This window comes from Pleurodeles waltl, chromosome 4_1, assembly GCF_031143425.1.
Source record: "Pleurodeles waltl isolate 20211129_DDA chromosome 4_1, aPleWal1.hap1.20221129, whole genome shotgun sequence".
Classification (NCBI taxonomy): Eukaryota; Metazoa; Chordata; class Amphibia; order Caudata; family Salamandridae; genus Pleurodeles; species Pleurodeles waltl.
In genome coordinates, this window is record NC_090442.1 from 961,718,157 (window position 1) to 961,735,864 (window position 17,708).

A 17,708-nucleotide genomic window follows, 5' to 3' on the forward strand; every position below is an offset into this window, starting at 1 on the left:
TTCCCAATAAGGACACAGGACTTGTATCACAGATTATGAATCTGTGCAATCCTTTAAAATTGCCATTTTTAACCCTGACTGGTTCTGTAATTGGGTGCATCAAATATTGGTTGCAACTCCTACAATCTGAACTGTCTTCCCTGAAAAGGGCAGGTCTGGAGCTTCTGCAGTTCTCACTGTAGAGCGTGTGGCTCCAGTGTCAACCAAAAATGAGACTTAGTGGCCATTTATCTTTCCTTTAACATAGGGACCTTTCTTATGTACTTCTAATGAAGCAGCTAACACACATTCTTCCTCATCCGAACTTTCATCCACCCATTCATTGTTTATTCCATTCACACTGTGTAGAGGCTATTGGTGTACAGTATTATTAATCTGGTTCAATCTTTGACCCGTGACTGAGAAAGCATCACCTGCTGCTGGTCCATAAGGGCTTGAGGTATTTGAAATTGTTGTTGAAGCACCATTTGCACCTGGCGTTGCATCTGCTGTATCTGGGGCAATGGCTGTACGGGTTGCATGGGCTGGAAACCTTGCATCGGATTCACATTATTTTGAAAATATAGATTTGGACCTCTCATTCTTGTCCCTCGGAGCGTTCTGGAAGAGAACTGACACAATTTACTTGCTGAACAACGCCTCCCTGATTTAGCATCAGACACTCCCATTTCCAGTGCCTGAGGCCTCCACAAATCTGACATGCCAACATCCTTTTCTTCCCTTGTGATTCACCTTGCACCCCCACTGTATTCAAATCAGGACCACTGTTTATACTTCCCATTCCTCCTCGACTTCTACCTCTGCCTCCATTCTGAAACAGCGTGTTTCCCTGTTGCTGCTGCTGAAATGCAAAATTTCCCTGCATCCCTGTCTGTGCAGCCTTGATCTGCATTACCATCGCCTTCCCCTTCAAGTTTCTTTGTTTCAACTCAATCTCATTACTACAGTATTCTGCATACTCTTCATCAATTAGCTTTGCTTGCCAGCAAATAAAATGGCTGTTAATCATCGGACTAGTTTCTGGTCTCAGTCCTTCAACAAATCTAAACACAAAATTAATCATGTCTTTTGACTCAATTGTTTCTGTACCGCTGTAATCCTTAAAAACCTGCAATGATCTCTCATAGTATGCATGAATTGACTCTTTTGCTTACTGAGCTGTCCTATGTATGCGCTGCCAACCAATGTTCTTGGGCGAAATTCTTGTTTTCAAAAATGTTATCACTTTATGGTAATATTTCATTACTTCAGGAGAGGGTGCACCTGTTGCTGACTCTCTCAGTGGTTCTCTTGTAGGCCAATATATGCTCCTTTTGCATTCAATCCATAATTCTGCTGAAACTTCTATCTCTAAAAGAGTATTCAAATCTTCCCACAGGCATTTTGCAAGTTTTACAAACCTACCTGTCTGCTGATACCATTCTACAGGTTTCTCCCTCAGCCTGGGGTAATCATTTGTAAATGACAAAATATCACTTCTGTTCTAGGGGACTTGTACAAAATTCCCTCCTGGAATCTCTCTCATTGGCAGAATTTTCACTGCAAGGTTGCAGGGGGAATGTCAGAATCCTTCTTCCCTTTCTCCTGTTTCTTCATCCATCTGCCTTCCCATTTGTCTAATGCTCTCCATGTCTGAATGCTTTGAAGTAAGTCTTTAAGATGCGTTTTCATTCCTGCAGTTCTCATGTGTTAAAAATCTTTTGCATTAAATTCTAATCTGAAATTCCTTTTCAAATATTTCGTTTTCTCAATCTCTATGTCATATTTCCCTGCTAGGTCTGCTAATCTTCGATGTACGACACCTGCTTTGTTTGTAACCCTCAGACACAAATATCACAATTCTGCTTCTGTATAGGATTCAAGGCGATTTATACCCATGGCCCCCTCAACAAGTTCACCTGCTTCCATTGAAAGCCTAGTACAGTTCACGTATTCCTCTCCTTTGGGAGCACATTGTGGACTGTTCAGCTTATCTAAACCAGTGGTTCCCAACCTGTGGTCCGGGGACCCCTGGGGGTCCGTGAAGCCTTCTCAGGGGGTTCGCGAGAGCCTAGAAAATTAAAAAATATGAACAAATATTGACAAATTAGGTCCCCAGCTTCCAGTAATGACTCAGGCGGGGGTCCCCGGATTCCCATGAAGATTCAGTGGGGGTCCCCGGGTTCCATTAATGTTAAAGTGGGGGTCCACAGAAATCAAAAGGTTGGGAACCACTGATCTAAACCATTCGGTCAATTGCTGAGCTGGCAAACCTTGTAAAGAAATGTTATTAGGCTGAGTGCCTGGTAATTGTTGTACAGTCAAGTTCTGAAGTTGGGGTGTCATTAACTTCAAGTTGGGACCAATATCTGACCCTGTTTCAGTATTTGGAGGATCTCTGAAAGGACTCAAATCCAACAATGACCCTGTTCCATCAAAAGTCTGTCCCACTAGAGAGACTATTTTGGCATTTTCATCTATGTACTTTTCCCACTCGACTCTGACTCAGGATTCCATGACCATTTGTACCATTGTTTCCCTGAGCAGTTAATGGTATCACTGGACCAATAGTGACAGGTGCAGACATAGCATTTGTGTTCTGAGAGTGCACCACTCCCGTTTTCTGATTCATCAATAGAGACACATCTGGTTGTGTCCCTATTATAGGAGTGTATTTCGGAATCACATGTGGCTGAATTTGAGGCAGTAAGAGCAGATTTGGTTCTGGCTGAACCAGCTTTGGTTTCCGATAAACATGTCCTGTTGGCATTATTAGGTTTTTTGCTGCACCTACAATAGGCACATCTGAATAAATCGTAGGACTATTCAGCTGTGGCATCTGATTTTGTGCTGCAGAAGAAGTAGGCAGGTTTAAACAGCTCTGCATTGGTACTTGCACTAAATGAGGACTAGTTTGCACTGAGCTCTGTGTCATGTTAGGATTAACCTGTACAGAAGTCTCAGTCATGTGAAGATTACTCAGTATAGAACTCTGTGACATGTTAACCGGTATTGGTGCAGAGGGATTCATACTAGTGCTTGGACCGGTCTCTTGTACCACATATGGTGGTGGACAATTTCTCAATAACTGTAAAATAAACTCATCATCGTCTGACTCTTCATCAGGAGTCAATGACTTCCTGGTGTCCTTTGATATCTGTTCTCCATCCTGAGATGGGCTCCAGTTTGATTTTCCAGAAGTTTTCTTTGCTTCTTTCTGACTGTCCTGAGAAATTGCAGGAAAAGTTCTAATTCCACGTAGGGTATCTAACCTCCAGGGATCCTGTTCATTATCCCATCTAGCTTTTGCTTGTGTTTTCTCTGTTCTTTGAATTTTTCTTTCAAATTTCAACACTTGTTGTCTGGCTATTAGCTCCCGGATTGCTAATGCTTCAAACTGACCTGTTCCTATTTGTCTCCAATTCTCTAAAATTCTCGAATTACAGGTACAATTTTCAGGAAACGCTAGACTCCCTTCCTTTTCTGTGATTTTGCATCAAAGTTTCAACCAAAGGCATGCTCCAGTACCTTTCTCCTCAATTACGATATATGACGGAGTACCTTCTGGCGGACAAACTTCTCCTACCATAGCTGGAATATATTCATCCCCCATAAGTGTGCCTTTTAGAGATTGAAAAACTTCATTTTCACAAATTTATAATCAGTAAATGACTTTTAATCCCACAATCCTCTTCGTCTACCTCCTCAACAAATCATGCTTCGCAATTATCCACCAATCCATGCGCAACTCTTCTCAGTAACTAACCTATCCCATTGTGGCTCCAATGACATCACACTTACACACAGCGGCTGACAAAGTCTTGCGACTTGTACTCCTAAACTCTGATTCACACCAAATTAATGCAAAATTATTGCAAGCACTTCAACAAAACCAATAAAAGCAAATCTCTCCGTTTAGTACATGTAGGGAAATCACTATCGCTTCAGGAACCTTACGGATTTTTCACTGATGGCTTTCGCTCTAACAGTTATTCTTTCTTTCTCAGTTCCCAGATTAGCAAGCAAAATTCGACCCGCAAATTTTACTCTCAATCTGATCAATGGGTCTGTCCTGCTGCAGATAATACTCGCCAAATCTCAGTCGAAAAATTATTTCACTCACTTTGACACTCACTCTGACTTGTCGACCACATCCGATCGACCTACTAAACTGACAGATTACAACAAAGAAACCAAGTGTCTCATACACTTTTCAATATACTCCAGAGTCTTATACCTCGCAGGGCGGTATATGAACAACCACGTGGACAATTTTTGAGCACAAAGTGCCACACACATGTGAAAGTCACCTACTTTCCTACTCTCACACTTTGGAGTATGCACACTCCTTCTACATCATCATTTGGACTACACAAACGACCTAAACTCTCACAAACAACTCAATTCAACTGCGATTTTCAAAAGCTTTGCAAGCGCATCATCTACTTCATTCTCCCTTTCAATAGAATGCTGAGAACACTCCCAACAAACATAGGCAAACTCCAAAGACCGAGGATAGTCACTTTGGGCGTTTAGGGACTAATCTTCTCTATATTTTGCATCATTGAAATCAAAATTTTAATCAAAATCAACTACGTAGAATATGCTCTTAAGGCGACATAACCATCAAACTCTGGTACCAGAACCTGTGAGCACGCCCAGGCTATTTGTTTAGATATAGTAACTAATAAGTAGACGTGTCCTCAAGGCCGATGAACCTTTTGACTCGTTTAAGATGATCATACCCTATGTAGCACATAAAAGACATCAAATCAAACAATACAAAATATTAGAGCGTCAGTAAAGAACGAACCATGACCCATTTGGCCACGAATAACCACAACTTTGATATTGGTTAAAATGCTTATTTCCCTATACTAGCAATGCTAAGATCACGTAAATTAGTCACAAAACCATATAATAAAAAAATAAAAACAACACAGGCTGTCCGAAATGCCTAAATAATCTTAGGCCCTCATTATGAACTTGGCGGCAATCACTGCCGACAGCTGTTCTGATGGTGAACAAAAGACTACCAGTGGCGGTGAACTGCATACTGCCGTATAATGATGCCAAAAAGACAAACCTCCAAAAATCTTGCAACCACCAACCACCTCCAGGACCAAGGACGGCGGAAAGCCAGTACACCTCACCCCGCCACTGCCATGCAGACAAATCCCCCACCCACCAAATAATGATGCACAAATCAGCTCCGCGGTCAGTGAATGTCAAACGACCATTGAAGGTACGGACCGCCACGGCCACCAACGGGACCCGCCAACAACAAATGCACACATTGGCAAGTTCGAAATGCAAACACCTGACACACATCAGCAGCACTTTAAAACACACACATGCACATCCCACAATCCTTTGCAATACCAATAGCATGACAGATATTGACAGCACAGCACGTATACACTGAACTCACCATCACACAAGTCACACACACAAATATACGACTAAAACTCATGCATTGCTCAACCACAATCACAAGCCACACTCCCAACCACACACCAGCATCCTCACCAATACACCTCCAACACACCACCCACAACACACACCATGGCACCCACTAAGCATCCCGCTTCACAGACAGGGAGTTAAAGACCATGGTGGACAAAATACTCAGGGTCGAGCCACACCTATTCGGGGCATAGGTGCAGCAGGCACCCTTGGCCAGAAAGATGGACTATGGCAGAGGATAGTCATCAAGGTCAATGCCGTGGGAAACCATCCACGCTCAAGGGATGACATCAGGAAGAGATGGAACGACCTGCGTGGGAAGGTTCGTTCCATGGCATCCAGGCACAACATCGCCGTACAGAAGACTGGTAGTGGTCCCTCATCTCCTCCCCCCGAATACACTGACTGGGAGTCCAGTCTGCACCCAGAAGGCCTCACTGGACTCACTGGAGGACTGGACTCAGGTAAGTCATCTACAATACCTTAACAATCACCTCACCTATAATGCATGTATCACCCCACCCGTCTCACTACCACCAGTACTCCATCCCTACCCAGTCCACAACACCCACACACTCACATCCAAGTCACCTGCATGCTCACAATCCCCCATACAAATCACCATCCAGCCCCATGTGCACAGTCACCAACCCATGCATGTAATACCAGTAGCACTACAACAACCTCAATGCACTACCACCCCTCTCAATAAATGCATCAAAATGTACACGAAGGGACCTTGCATGCCACTACATGGGAATTCAACCACCAGTTACTGCTGACCATTGCTGCAATTGACAAGAATGTGCAGGACACCCACATCTCTATTCTCTCACACACAGGCACTACCACCCATGCCACCCGGACTGAGACGTCAAGGAGTGCCAATCCTCCACCTGTAGGAGAGTGCAGATGGATGCCTGGACAAAGAGGAAATCCATGGCCCACCCCACAGCCCACAGCCCTGGACAGTCACCCTCCAGAAGTCCCACCCAGGATACCACTGATACCTCCACCACTCAACCACCACCATCAGCTCTGGCCAAACGACCCATACCAGTGTCACCAGGCCACGGACTAGCTGCCAACAAGTCCTCCACCCACCTGCAGGACCCTTCCACTAGCCAGGACACTGCCCGGCCATCTACATCTGTACCATCCACTGGACTGGTGGCACTGCCATAGGGCTCACAGTACACAAGCACCCCTACCCATGCAGCCCAGCTTCACCTTCGCAATTATGCCCTCAGACCCAGACATCCCACTGAAACACCAGCCAAGACCAAGACCAGTGCCAAGAAGTGACTCTGACCTGAACTGTCTCCCTTGTGTACAACTGAGCTACCTTGTTGACATGCCACTACCATCTCACCATCTTCCAATGGCCCCAGGGACGATAACTCTGTGCAACCAACAGCTGAGCATATGTACCTGAATATGTTGTTCACCATGTGCCCACTCCCTTCCACTGTCCTAACACTCATGGATGTTTTGACTGTGCACTCAAAATATCTGTCCTTAATCAATATGAGCTATCAACTGTGAATGTGAAAGCATTATCCAATTACCATCATAATGCCTCTTTTCTTGCAGGAGTGTTCTAACAGACTGTAGTGTCTGAAGTATGTCACACTGTACATTCCATTGCGTGCACTGGCATCTGCCATTTCAGTCTTGATCTGGCCTTATCACTGGAAAAGGACACCATAGTACTTACTACATGAGTCAGTCTGAAACAACGCAGTGAAGCCATTAGCATCATAGGACATGTACCTGAGAATCACTAGAAGTATAGTTGGATTAGCTGGGTCCTGGAGGTAATGTTGCCCTCCTCTTCTTCACCATCACTCTCATCCCACCTCTGAGGTGGCAGGGCTGGTTGGACAGCATCTTTCTTTTCCAGAAGTGTGATAGCTTTTCTCACAGCCAAGTTGTGCAGCATGCTGCAGGCCACCACTATCATATACACCTTGTTAGGGACAGAGCACAGGTATCCTCCAGAGAGATGGAGACAACAAAATCTTGCTTTCAGGAGTCCTATGGTCCGCTCAATCACCCTCCTAGTACGACCATGTGCCTCACTATAATTCCTTTCTGCATCTGTCCTGGGATTCCTCACAGGTGTAAGGATCCATTGCATGTTGGGGTTGCCAGAATACCCTGCAAATGTGGGTGAAAGAGGGTTGCAACACACACAATTTACTTGCATACAGCCTGGCTGTCAGTTATGTAACTGATCCAGTGTCATACACACTCACCTATGAGACAAGCTCTGTCCCCTGTAGTTGTCCCATCATGTGTGGCACACTGCTGTTTCTCAGGACAAATTAATCATGGACTGATCCTGGCAACCTTGCATTGACATGTGAAATGTACTTATCAGCAGTACACACCAATTGGACATTCATGGAGTGATAGTTTTTACGATTCCGATAAACCTGTTCATTTACTCTAGGGGGTATGGGAGCTATGTGGGTACCATCAATGGCACCTATCACATGGGGGATATTTGCAAAGGCATAGAATCCAGATTTGATGTCAGTGAGATCAGCCCTTTGGCAAAAATGGACATAACTTTGCAAGTGTTGAATTAATGCATTCAGGAAATTGGACAGGATGTGGCTGAAAATTGGCTGAGATACCCTTGCAGCCATGCCCACTGTCACTTGAAATTAACCTGTGGCCCAAAACTTTAGCACATATAGTACCTGCACAGTTGTAGGTATGGCATGGTGATTCCTATTAGTCAGCTTCAGAACAGGACCGATTTCTGCACAGAGGTCAAGGATTGAAGCTAGATGAAGTCTGTAAGTTATGATGATGTGACTGTCCTCCATGGTGGCCAGATCTACCAGGGGTCTGTAAACGGATGAGGCTCTCCCTTGACACATGGGTCTGTACCTATGGGTGATGAAGGTACACATCTTGAGTTCGGACATACATTTGCATCACATGGTGACACAATTCATGTTTTCAATGCAAGACATATGTAACTCACACAAGCACAAAGAATGAGTTAATCCTGTCAGGCTAATGTGTGGTGAGGTGTCTCAGTCATAATGGCATCACAGTGTAGACACGCTTCCAGTCATGATTACATGTGGTAGACCAGAACTCATGTCAGTACTCGACAAAGGGGAGAGGGAATTGGGCTATGGATGAGGCCCCCTGCCAGGCTATAGAGACATGGTTGATGCAAAATGGCAGCCTCCTGCCATCCAGGTATTGTAGTGTGGAAGTGACTTCATTCCGCTGGCGTAGCTCGTCATGGCGGTAGGCGGTGTTCACTGCCGTGCACATGATCATTGGATAACATGGTGTCTATGGGCAACCTGGGCCAATCATGATTGCCTCTGTGTCTACCGCCATTTTGACCGGCCCTTGACTACTGCATTTTAAGAAGGGAAGAACTCCACCGTGTGTGTTGCTGTGTCCAGACTCTGGTCCCTGAGGTGGCACGTGTGTCAGGGAACAGACCCCAGCCATCACCGCGAAGGGGCTGGAGAAGCTGGTAGACGGGGTCCTACCACTGTATGCCAAGCTGTATGGGTGACCAGAGGAGCAGATGAGTTGGTATATGTCCTCCTTAGATGTATTTGAAGGTGTCGAATGCCTGTATGCATTTTTGTTCGCTGTGTGCATGCTCACCCGTAGTGTGTCTGGCAGTCTGTGGCTTGAAAATTGTCCATATGTATGTCTCCATGGGCCATGTCAGTTTGAACTGGCATGGCATTTGTGTATGGGGCACCCACAAAGCCATCTGTTTCTTTACTCTGTGTGTCCCATGCAGGTCAGCGCCCATCAATAGAGAAAACTGTGGCAAGCCATCTCCAAGGAAGTGCGGACCCTGGGGGTCTACAACCGGCAGAGTACCCACTGCAGGAAGCAGTGGGAGAGAGCTGAGGTGCTAGGCCAGGAAGACCAGAGATGCCCAGCTGGTGAAGTCCTCCCAACGAGGGAGGGGTGCCCGTTGGTCCCTGAACCCCCTAATCTCCTGCATTCTGGTGGTGGCCTACCCGGATTTGGATGGGCGCTTGAAGGCAGCACAGCAGCCACAAGGGGGTGAGTGACAACGCTGTTGTGATGCCACTTTGATGAGTGTAGTTAGATGCTAAGGGGTACATGAATAGTAGTGCCAGGCAAATAGACAGGTATGTCCTTGCAGTCCTGCCCCCCTCCACATCCGTGGGATAGTGTCATAGCTAGTTTTGGCAGGGTCTGTAGGCCTGTGAGGGTCCCTTGTTTGGACCATTGTATTCAATGTAGCCTCATGAACTTGTAGATGTGTTGGCTTGGCACCGTATCTCATTGGTTCACTTTACAAAGTGTATCAGAGTAGTGGGTCAGGATAGGGATGTAGTGTATTGTGGTGTTATGCCTACCAGTCAGGGGCACATTCATAACATGTGCTGTGTCTGCTGAGGCTTTATGCCTGAGCTGGGTGGGAGTGTATGTGTCCCAACATGTACATGTTTCCTGGAATTGACATACTTCTTTCTTGTTTTGTTTCCCCACCCTTGTGGCTCTTGTGTCCCTGTGTACATTAGCATCATCTGGCGAGGGAGCTGTGGCACCAGTGAGAGGGGATGCTGCAGCCCACGGTTCCCAGGAGGCAGAGTCCACCGATGCCAAGGGGACCAGTGGGTTGGAGGGTGAGGGCACTACCACAGGGAAGGCAAATACCACAGGAGGTAGTGACTCCGATAACTCCTCCAATGGCAGCTCCCTGGTGGTGGCAGACCCTACTGGGCCCACCCATTCTTTGTCATCTTTCGCCACTCCCATTCCATCACTGCCCTCCCAGTTGCTCCTCACTGAGTTGCCCTTGCCCGCTCACCCAAGAGGGTGCGCATTTCCTTTGCCCCAGGCACCTCATCCCCTGCCTCAATCAGCCCTGCTGCTCTCATGTAGGAGGCTATTGACCTCTTGAGGACCATCGCTGAAGCCAAAACACCCACATTACCGCATTCCGCCGTGCTGGAGGTGAGCACCTGCAGCACGGCGGATGGCGTGATATAGCTAGTGGTATCATGGGGAAAGAGACCGTTAGCATTTCTCTGGCGGTTGCCTCGCCAGACAAAGTTGGCGGTCTTGCACCCTGATGACAAGAATAAGCATTCCTGTTGCCAGGATATACTCACACACACGTCCACATACCCGCACATATGCACTCACACACTTCTACACACAAACAAACACACCCCACTTACCCATGCAATGCGACATATACACCCATTCACACTGACAACCAAACGCAAACACTGTACTCATGCATGCATTCACTTCCCCCTCCTGTCTCCCCATGTGGATACATACTTTCACATACACACCCTATGCAGCGTATACATGCATGCATTCACTCCCCCACGCACATACATATATTCACACACCCCTTGTACTGCATACATGCATGCATTCACTTCCCCCTCCCACCCATGTGCATACATACATTTACACACACACCCTGCACTGCGTACACACACGCATTCACTCCCCCCTCCCCATGCGCATACATACATTCACACAAACTCACCTACTCTCCCCAATCCACTCACACAAACACACCCCCTCCCTCGTCCACACACAACCACTCACAAGCGCAGACATGCACCCATAAACACTCCCCCCACATTCACGGCATTTAAACACGCATTCACACACACACCCCTCCCCTGTCGGATGATCCACCTACCTCCTTTATCGAGGAGATTGTCCGGGCAGGTACGGGTCCTGGAGCTTCCACAACCAGCAGCGCCTTGCCATGTGGACACCGCCACATTGTATTACGGTTGTAATACGGTGTGCGGTCTCTTTTTGATGTGGTGATATCAATGGCAGTACCGCCTCTGCACTGACGTCCACCAGCACGACTGGTCTTGGAATTTCACCCAATTTTGGGCGCAAGTCAGAGATCAGTTGTATTGGAGTGGTCTTAAGACCACCAGCACTGGCGGTATTTTGGCGCACGCGGATTAGTCGGTATTTGGAAAAGACCGCCAAAGTCATGATGAGGGCCATAGTCTGATCTTTTTTGAGGAAGCAGTGTTTTTTCCAGTGCTTGTACAGATAAAAAGAAGAGAAAAAGCAGTTAAATGTACATTTTTCACAGAGTATTTAAACGTTGTTCAGAACTCTAAAAAAATGGTTAATTCTGTTTTTGACAATAGCTGGAGGTAAAAAAATACTATTGTGTGCTGAATTTTGTAAATCAGTTATTCAGACTATTTTCGTTTTTGGTTAAAAAAGTAACTAACTTAGCAGTAGAATTAAAAGTGCATGTGTATTTCAGGTAGTTTCATACATTGACCTTTACAGCATATTCCAAGATAATACTGCTTGGGATCAGTTTATCATGAATCCTGATGAGATCAAACAATATTTTAAGGCTCTTCTGGTGTGGGCAGAAATGTGTGGAGCAGCTGAAATGCATGGTAATCCTGTTACCAGGCAGTATTTCCACTCCACACAGTTACAGACGTTTCCTGTGATTATTGGAAATTGAAGAATTATTTGAGATAGCTGACCTGGTCACATTGCAACTCTCCTACTAATTATTAGACAAACCTCCAGTCACTTTTTGCATTAGTCAAAAAAATTCTGAAAAACCTGTCTGTGACAATGTTACTATGAGTCAGTCATGGCTCACGGGGATTCCTGGAGGCGGGGTGGGGTGCACGGGGGAGGATTGTGGGGGTTGATTGGCGGGGCACAGAAGGCATTCATAATAAAATAAAATAATTATTTTTTAAAACGTACCTCTGCTGGCGAGCCCCTCCTCTCCTCGCCTTCCGGATGCTGCAGGCACAGGCTCCCAGCCTGCGCTGCTGCCAATCATGATGCTGCTAAAAGCAGCATCAGGATTGGCTGGGAACACCCAGCCAGGACACTCCCAGGCAGACTGGGAGCCTGTGCAGACTCTCTCTCTAGCCTGACAACTGTGTTTCCGGGCTTGAGAGAGCCTACTGCGCATGTATGTTTGGCCGGCACGAGATGGCGCAAATCTTTCCCACCACGTGAACCAGACTTGTTAATAAGCAGATACTGTAGATAGTAGCAGCAGAAAATCATCATCTTTACTATTTCAGAATTTTAAATGCAGTGGTATTACACAAACTGCCCTAGTTTGTCTTAGTTTATTACACTTTTAAAAATATTTTACAATTGATACATAATAGAATTATAAAGTATTTGGTATGCCAATAGAACTTTTTACATAAAACAATAATTGCACTTATTTGCATGACTATTTTAAGATTATTAAATAGACAGTTGTCATTGCATTTTCTTATAGGGCTGCAACAGGAAGTACATCACATTATTATTCATTGACATTGTACTGTATTCCTTTCAGAAATGGGAACTAATGAATTCCCAATCTGCAAAGCCTACCTTTCTTTACCAAGCCTGTTTTGACAATTATGTGTCAAAGTAATTTTCTACTAGTGAGAGACAAGGCCATATTAAACACTGTTCAGATAAATCATACTTATATTTCATTAGGATTCCTTTGCTGAGTTTTAAAGTTCAAAAGTGTCCATTTTAGGGAAAGTAAGAATGGATTTCCTTTCTTTGGAGCACGCTTGGCACGCGCCCTTCTGCCATCAGTAATGATACCGTTGACAGGTTGATGTCACCAACAATAGTCACTCGAGCCTGAGGAGGAAGATAGCACCAGCTTAGTAGAGCTGCCAATGAGATCCTGCTTCGGGAAACTAAAGACAAAGACACTTCAACATAGAGGACTATATAACCATGCTAGCTATTTAAAAGGTTTATGAATTTGAAATATTATAGTTATTAGTCAGAGGATGAATTGTTTTATCCCAATTTGTACAGCATATCTTGCAAAGCTTTGGAACACCTCTATAAAAAGGGTTGGGGTAGCCAAAAGTTCTTCAAGAGGTCTTGATCTGAATAAGTGCATGCCCTTTCCCACTTGACTAAATGCTTTTTGTATGTCTGTGTGTGTCTGTGTGTCCGTGCATGAGTGCGTGTGTGTGTGTGTAGGTACTGGGAGTCATTACATTGAAGCTAGTTAGAAACCAATAGAGCGTTATATCAGTCAGTCATAGGGAATGGACATTGGGAATGACTCAAGGTCATGTACAATGTATAAATGAAAGATAGGGCCAAAGTAATCTTTAAGAGGTACTCCTTGCTGTGGATTTTTCTTTTTTTTTTCATAATCTGCATGTCACAAGTTTGATTTCTAGGAGGGCCAAGTCAACCTTTCAAACTTTGGGTGGCAATGAGGAGTACTATTCACCTGCTTAGTAATCACATCAGTTATTGCAAGTGCATGACAGTTTCTGGTTTGTTGGATAGAAGTCCTGCATTATATTGTCTTATTTACATCTGCTACAAACAGAAAAGCTAAACCTCAAACTCGTGTAGCTCAAAATTAGGGTCGCCTCCATCCTCTGATTAGGGTAGCTTGTGATAGAAGATGCAGTTGCAGAAGAGCCCCTTTGTGTCTCTGTCTTAGAATTGCTGCACTATGCTTGTGCTCTCTTTGCTGTGTTGATCCCTTTAAATTAGTGCATTTTACCTCAGCATCCTGCATGAACAGCAGCATCTTTATTTCACCTCCTTCTCTGAGGCAGGTACTGGGTACAGACGGAGTCCAAGCCTGCTCACATGTGTAAAGTTACTACTTAGTTTATTAGTAAACATACACATGAGTAAATCTTGCACACGTATATTCAGCTGTGTGAATAGGACCCCTAGTGTATTGGTATTGTCAGGCCTGATACCTTTTTCACAGGAGTAAAATGGACACAACGTAGTTTCCTACTCCCCTGCAAACCAAACAGACTCAAAAGAAGTTATGTCTGACACACTGGGATGAAGGGACGGATCTTGACCAAGGCCAGCATCAAGTTTCAACTGGGCGATGTAAGTCGTCTTTTTCAGTATGTAAAAACAGGAAGAAAAATCCTTAGAACATTAAACATATACATTGATTCCTTTTCAATGTATGTAACCTACTTTGAAATACCTAATATATCTTCTCCCTTTTAGGTGCTGATTTCTGTAAGCTGGAGTTCGCTATGCTATATGTCTAGAACACAGAACTGAAGATCATTTACTCAAAAGTAATTTTCCCTTATATGTGTAAGAATGTAACATTCTCTCTAACACCAGGCCAACAGCAGAGCAGATTCAAAACACAGTGAGTTAAAAACTGGACGAGATTTCCGTAAATCAATGCATATCTCATATATCTGTTGTATAAAGCAAGCATTTTCATGTAGGCATATTTTTTTATTTTATTTAGCTATTTATTATGTACAAACCCAAACAGGCATCAAAGTAGGATTGCATATTTTTCAGTTAATGAAATGTGGAAATATACAAGTTCCAACTTAATTTTTCACAAAACAAAAACAAAAATATGGATAATTACCATTAAGATGGTTAAAAATTAAATATGTCTAAATACAGATGGAAATGTTAAAGAAATAAATACTATAAAACCAGGAGACCTATTTATAGCGAATGCAACGTCATAGGAATCGATATTAAGAAACTGCAGTTTACATACATTTGGTTTTGTGATTCCCAAATAGCTATTTCTACATATTTGCTATTTGGAAATCACAAAACTGGAATCTAATACTGAATCTAATACATATGGGCCTAACTGTACAAGACAGAATTCCAATTCTGTAGTGTTTATGAACATTCCTCATGGGCGCATTTCTATCCATGTTGGCAGACTCTGGAGTACTTTATTTACTGCGACTGCAATGAAACCTGTCCTTGGATTAGTTGTGTTGTTCTCTTAAAGGAAGTCAAATGCAAATAGAGAACTCTTGTTGTGTGGGGCATTCTGACTTTGATTTATGGAGCACATAGTCCATCTTAAACAACTATTTTGCAATGTGGTACTATAACAGAGGAAGAGATTAGATTACAGTGAAAATGCTGTCTTATTTTATTACATAATTAATAAAAGTGCTCTTAACGAGACTGCAGCTTCTAAAACAGCGTCTCACTATTTGGCCAGTTCCAGCTCCACTACATCATAACTATATCAACAGATTAGTGGAACGGACTTCTTCTACAGAGGCTAATAGTTAGGTTAAATGAAGTATAAGGACAACACTATTTGACTGATAACTTCTGAGTATTCAATGCATGACAGCCTTTTGTCTTCATGTTAATCTCATTCAGAACATGTTTTCAGGACCTGGATGTATATGTCACTGACCAAATGCTAGCACACACACCCCAACTACTCCTTACATGTGTACAGTGTACCAACATGTATACACGGGACTTTATTTACCAGCACTAGCTGCCACAATAAAAAATGTTTGCACTTATATTTGATGCTATGTGTTGTGCCCGGTATGTGAAAGGTGCATGTGAATCAAAACAACATAAAATACAACTGTCATACAAATGTCAGCAGACACAAGTAACACTACCACAATGTTCAAATAAAATACAAAGGAATATTTAGAAAAACTAAGTGGGTTTCTTGAATGTGGAATGCGGGGTATATGTTGTATAGGTGTATGCAAAAAAATGAGACCCATATTTATGAAAAATGTGCGCTGCCTTTGCATAATTTTTTATGCAAACTTAAAGCCAGATTTATATTTTGACGTTAGACTGGTCTAGTGACAAAATAACTGAGTTAGCATAATATTTTGGGAGCGCAAACCCACCTTGCACCATATTGCGACAATGATATGCAAGGTAGGCATTCCCTTCCAAAAAATGATGCTAGCCCTCCAGCGTCATATTTATCTCCCGAAGCAAATACGACGCACACTAGGGAAGCTGACCCAAAAAATGACACCAAGGCTGATTTGTGTAAAATTTCAACACCTAGTCAGGCTAGGGGTTCAAAAGAGGCCAACACACCACCACTTAAGGAAAACACACAGAAGGAGCATTTGCAACCTCCTGGACAACATGGAAATGTCACTGCTTCTGCTTGGCACCCACAGCAGACATCAGCGATGATAACATGTCCCTCCACCACCAATGCAGCAACTCCAAACACCACTATAGCAGCCACAAAGGCAGCGCTGACAGCTGGAGAGGATCTTTCAAAAGCGTGCAGCCATCCTTGGGTTCAGGGAAAAAGATGTCATTAGGACTTACCGTCTGAACCAGGAGTCAAATGTAAACCTTCTGCACCACATTGCACCAGACATCACTGCAAGGGGGGCAACTCCAACAAACATACCACCCATAACCAAACTCCTTGCTATCCTCCATATGCTGGCATCTGGATCCTTTCAGACAACGGGTCCACAAGTGTCTGGTATCTCCCAGCCATCCTTCTCAGTCTTACTTCCAAAGGTTCTGGATGCAATCATACACCTCACACCCTACCACATGTGCTTCCCCAACACCCAGCTACTGCAGCAGGATTGCTGGGTTTCTGCATGTGCTAGGTGTCCAACTGGTGCCACCTGCAGCAACCGAACAACTATACAGGAACGCAAGCACACCCATTCCATAAGTGTACAGGCCATTGTGGACCACGGTGGGCTCTTCTCAAACCTCCTTGCAAAATTATCCCAGCAGCGTCCATGATGCCTACATATTCTGGCATTCTACCATCAACGAGCAGTTCCAGGATGGCCAATATGGCAATGGCCTACTTGTAGGTACGCCACCATACCAAGCAGTACACAGACAACACACCTACTATGTAGGACAAACAAGACATATACCACACTACATACACATAGGCAGGGTAACACAGATGTACAGGCAACAACACATATGCTACATGCCACACTACACCGCAATCATTGCACATCACACACACATATACATCCACATGTACAAAATACAGCCACAACCTGACTGGCACACCACATGAGGACAGGTAGAGCTATGCCCCCTTTGCATACAGAAGATGCCCACAAACTACTACAAGTGTTCACTGGTTGACAACTAAATGCAGATCCCACACACATTACACCTAACAATGTTTTTCTCAGCAATGTGAATGGCATAGGCCATGTCAATGTTAGGCACAGCCTTACATCAGTCATTTGGTACAAGCATCTGGTGGCACCAATATCAAATGCCACCCAAGTTTTGCCAAGACCAACTAAATATCACCTACAGATACCTGATATAACTGTAGTGTGCACATTCACCTGTCTGCTGCATTGTGAAGCACACATAGGATTACATTACCTTCCATGAAAGACCATGGGGCAGAATGATGATAAGTCGTGCAGCACCTAGTCCAGTGCCCCCTCACATGCGCCCCTTAGCGCCCCTTAATG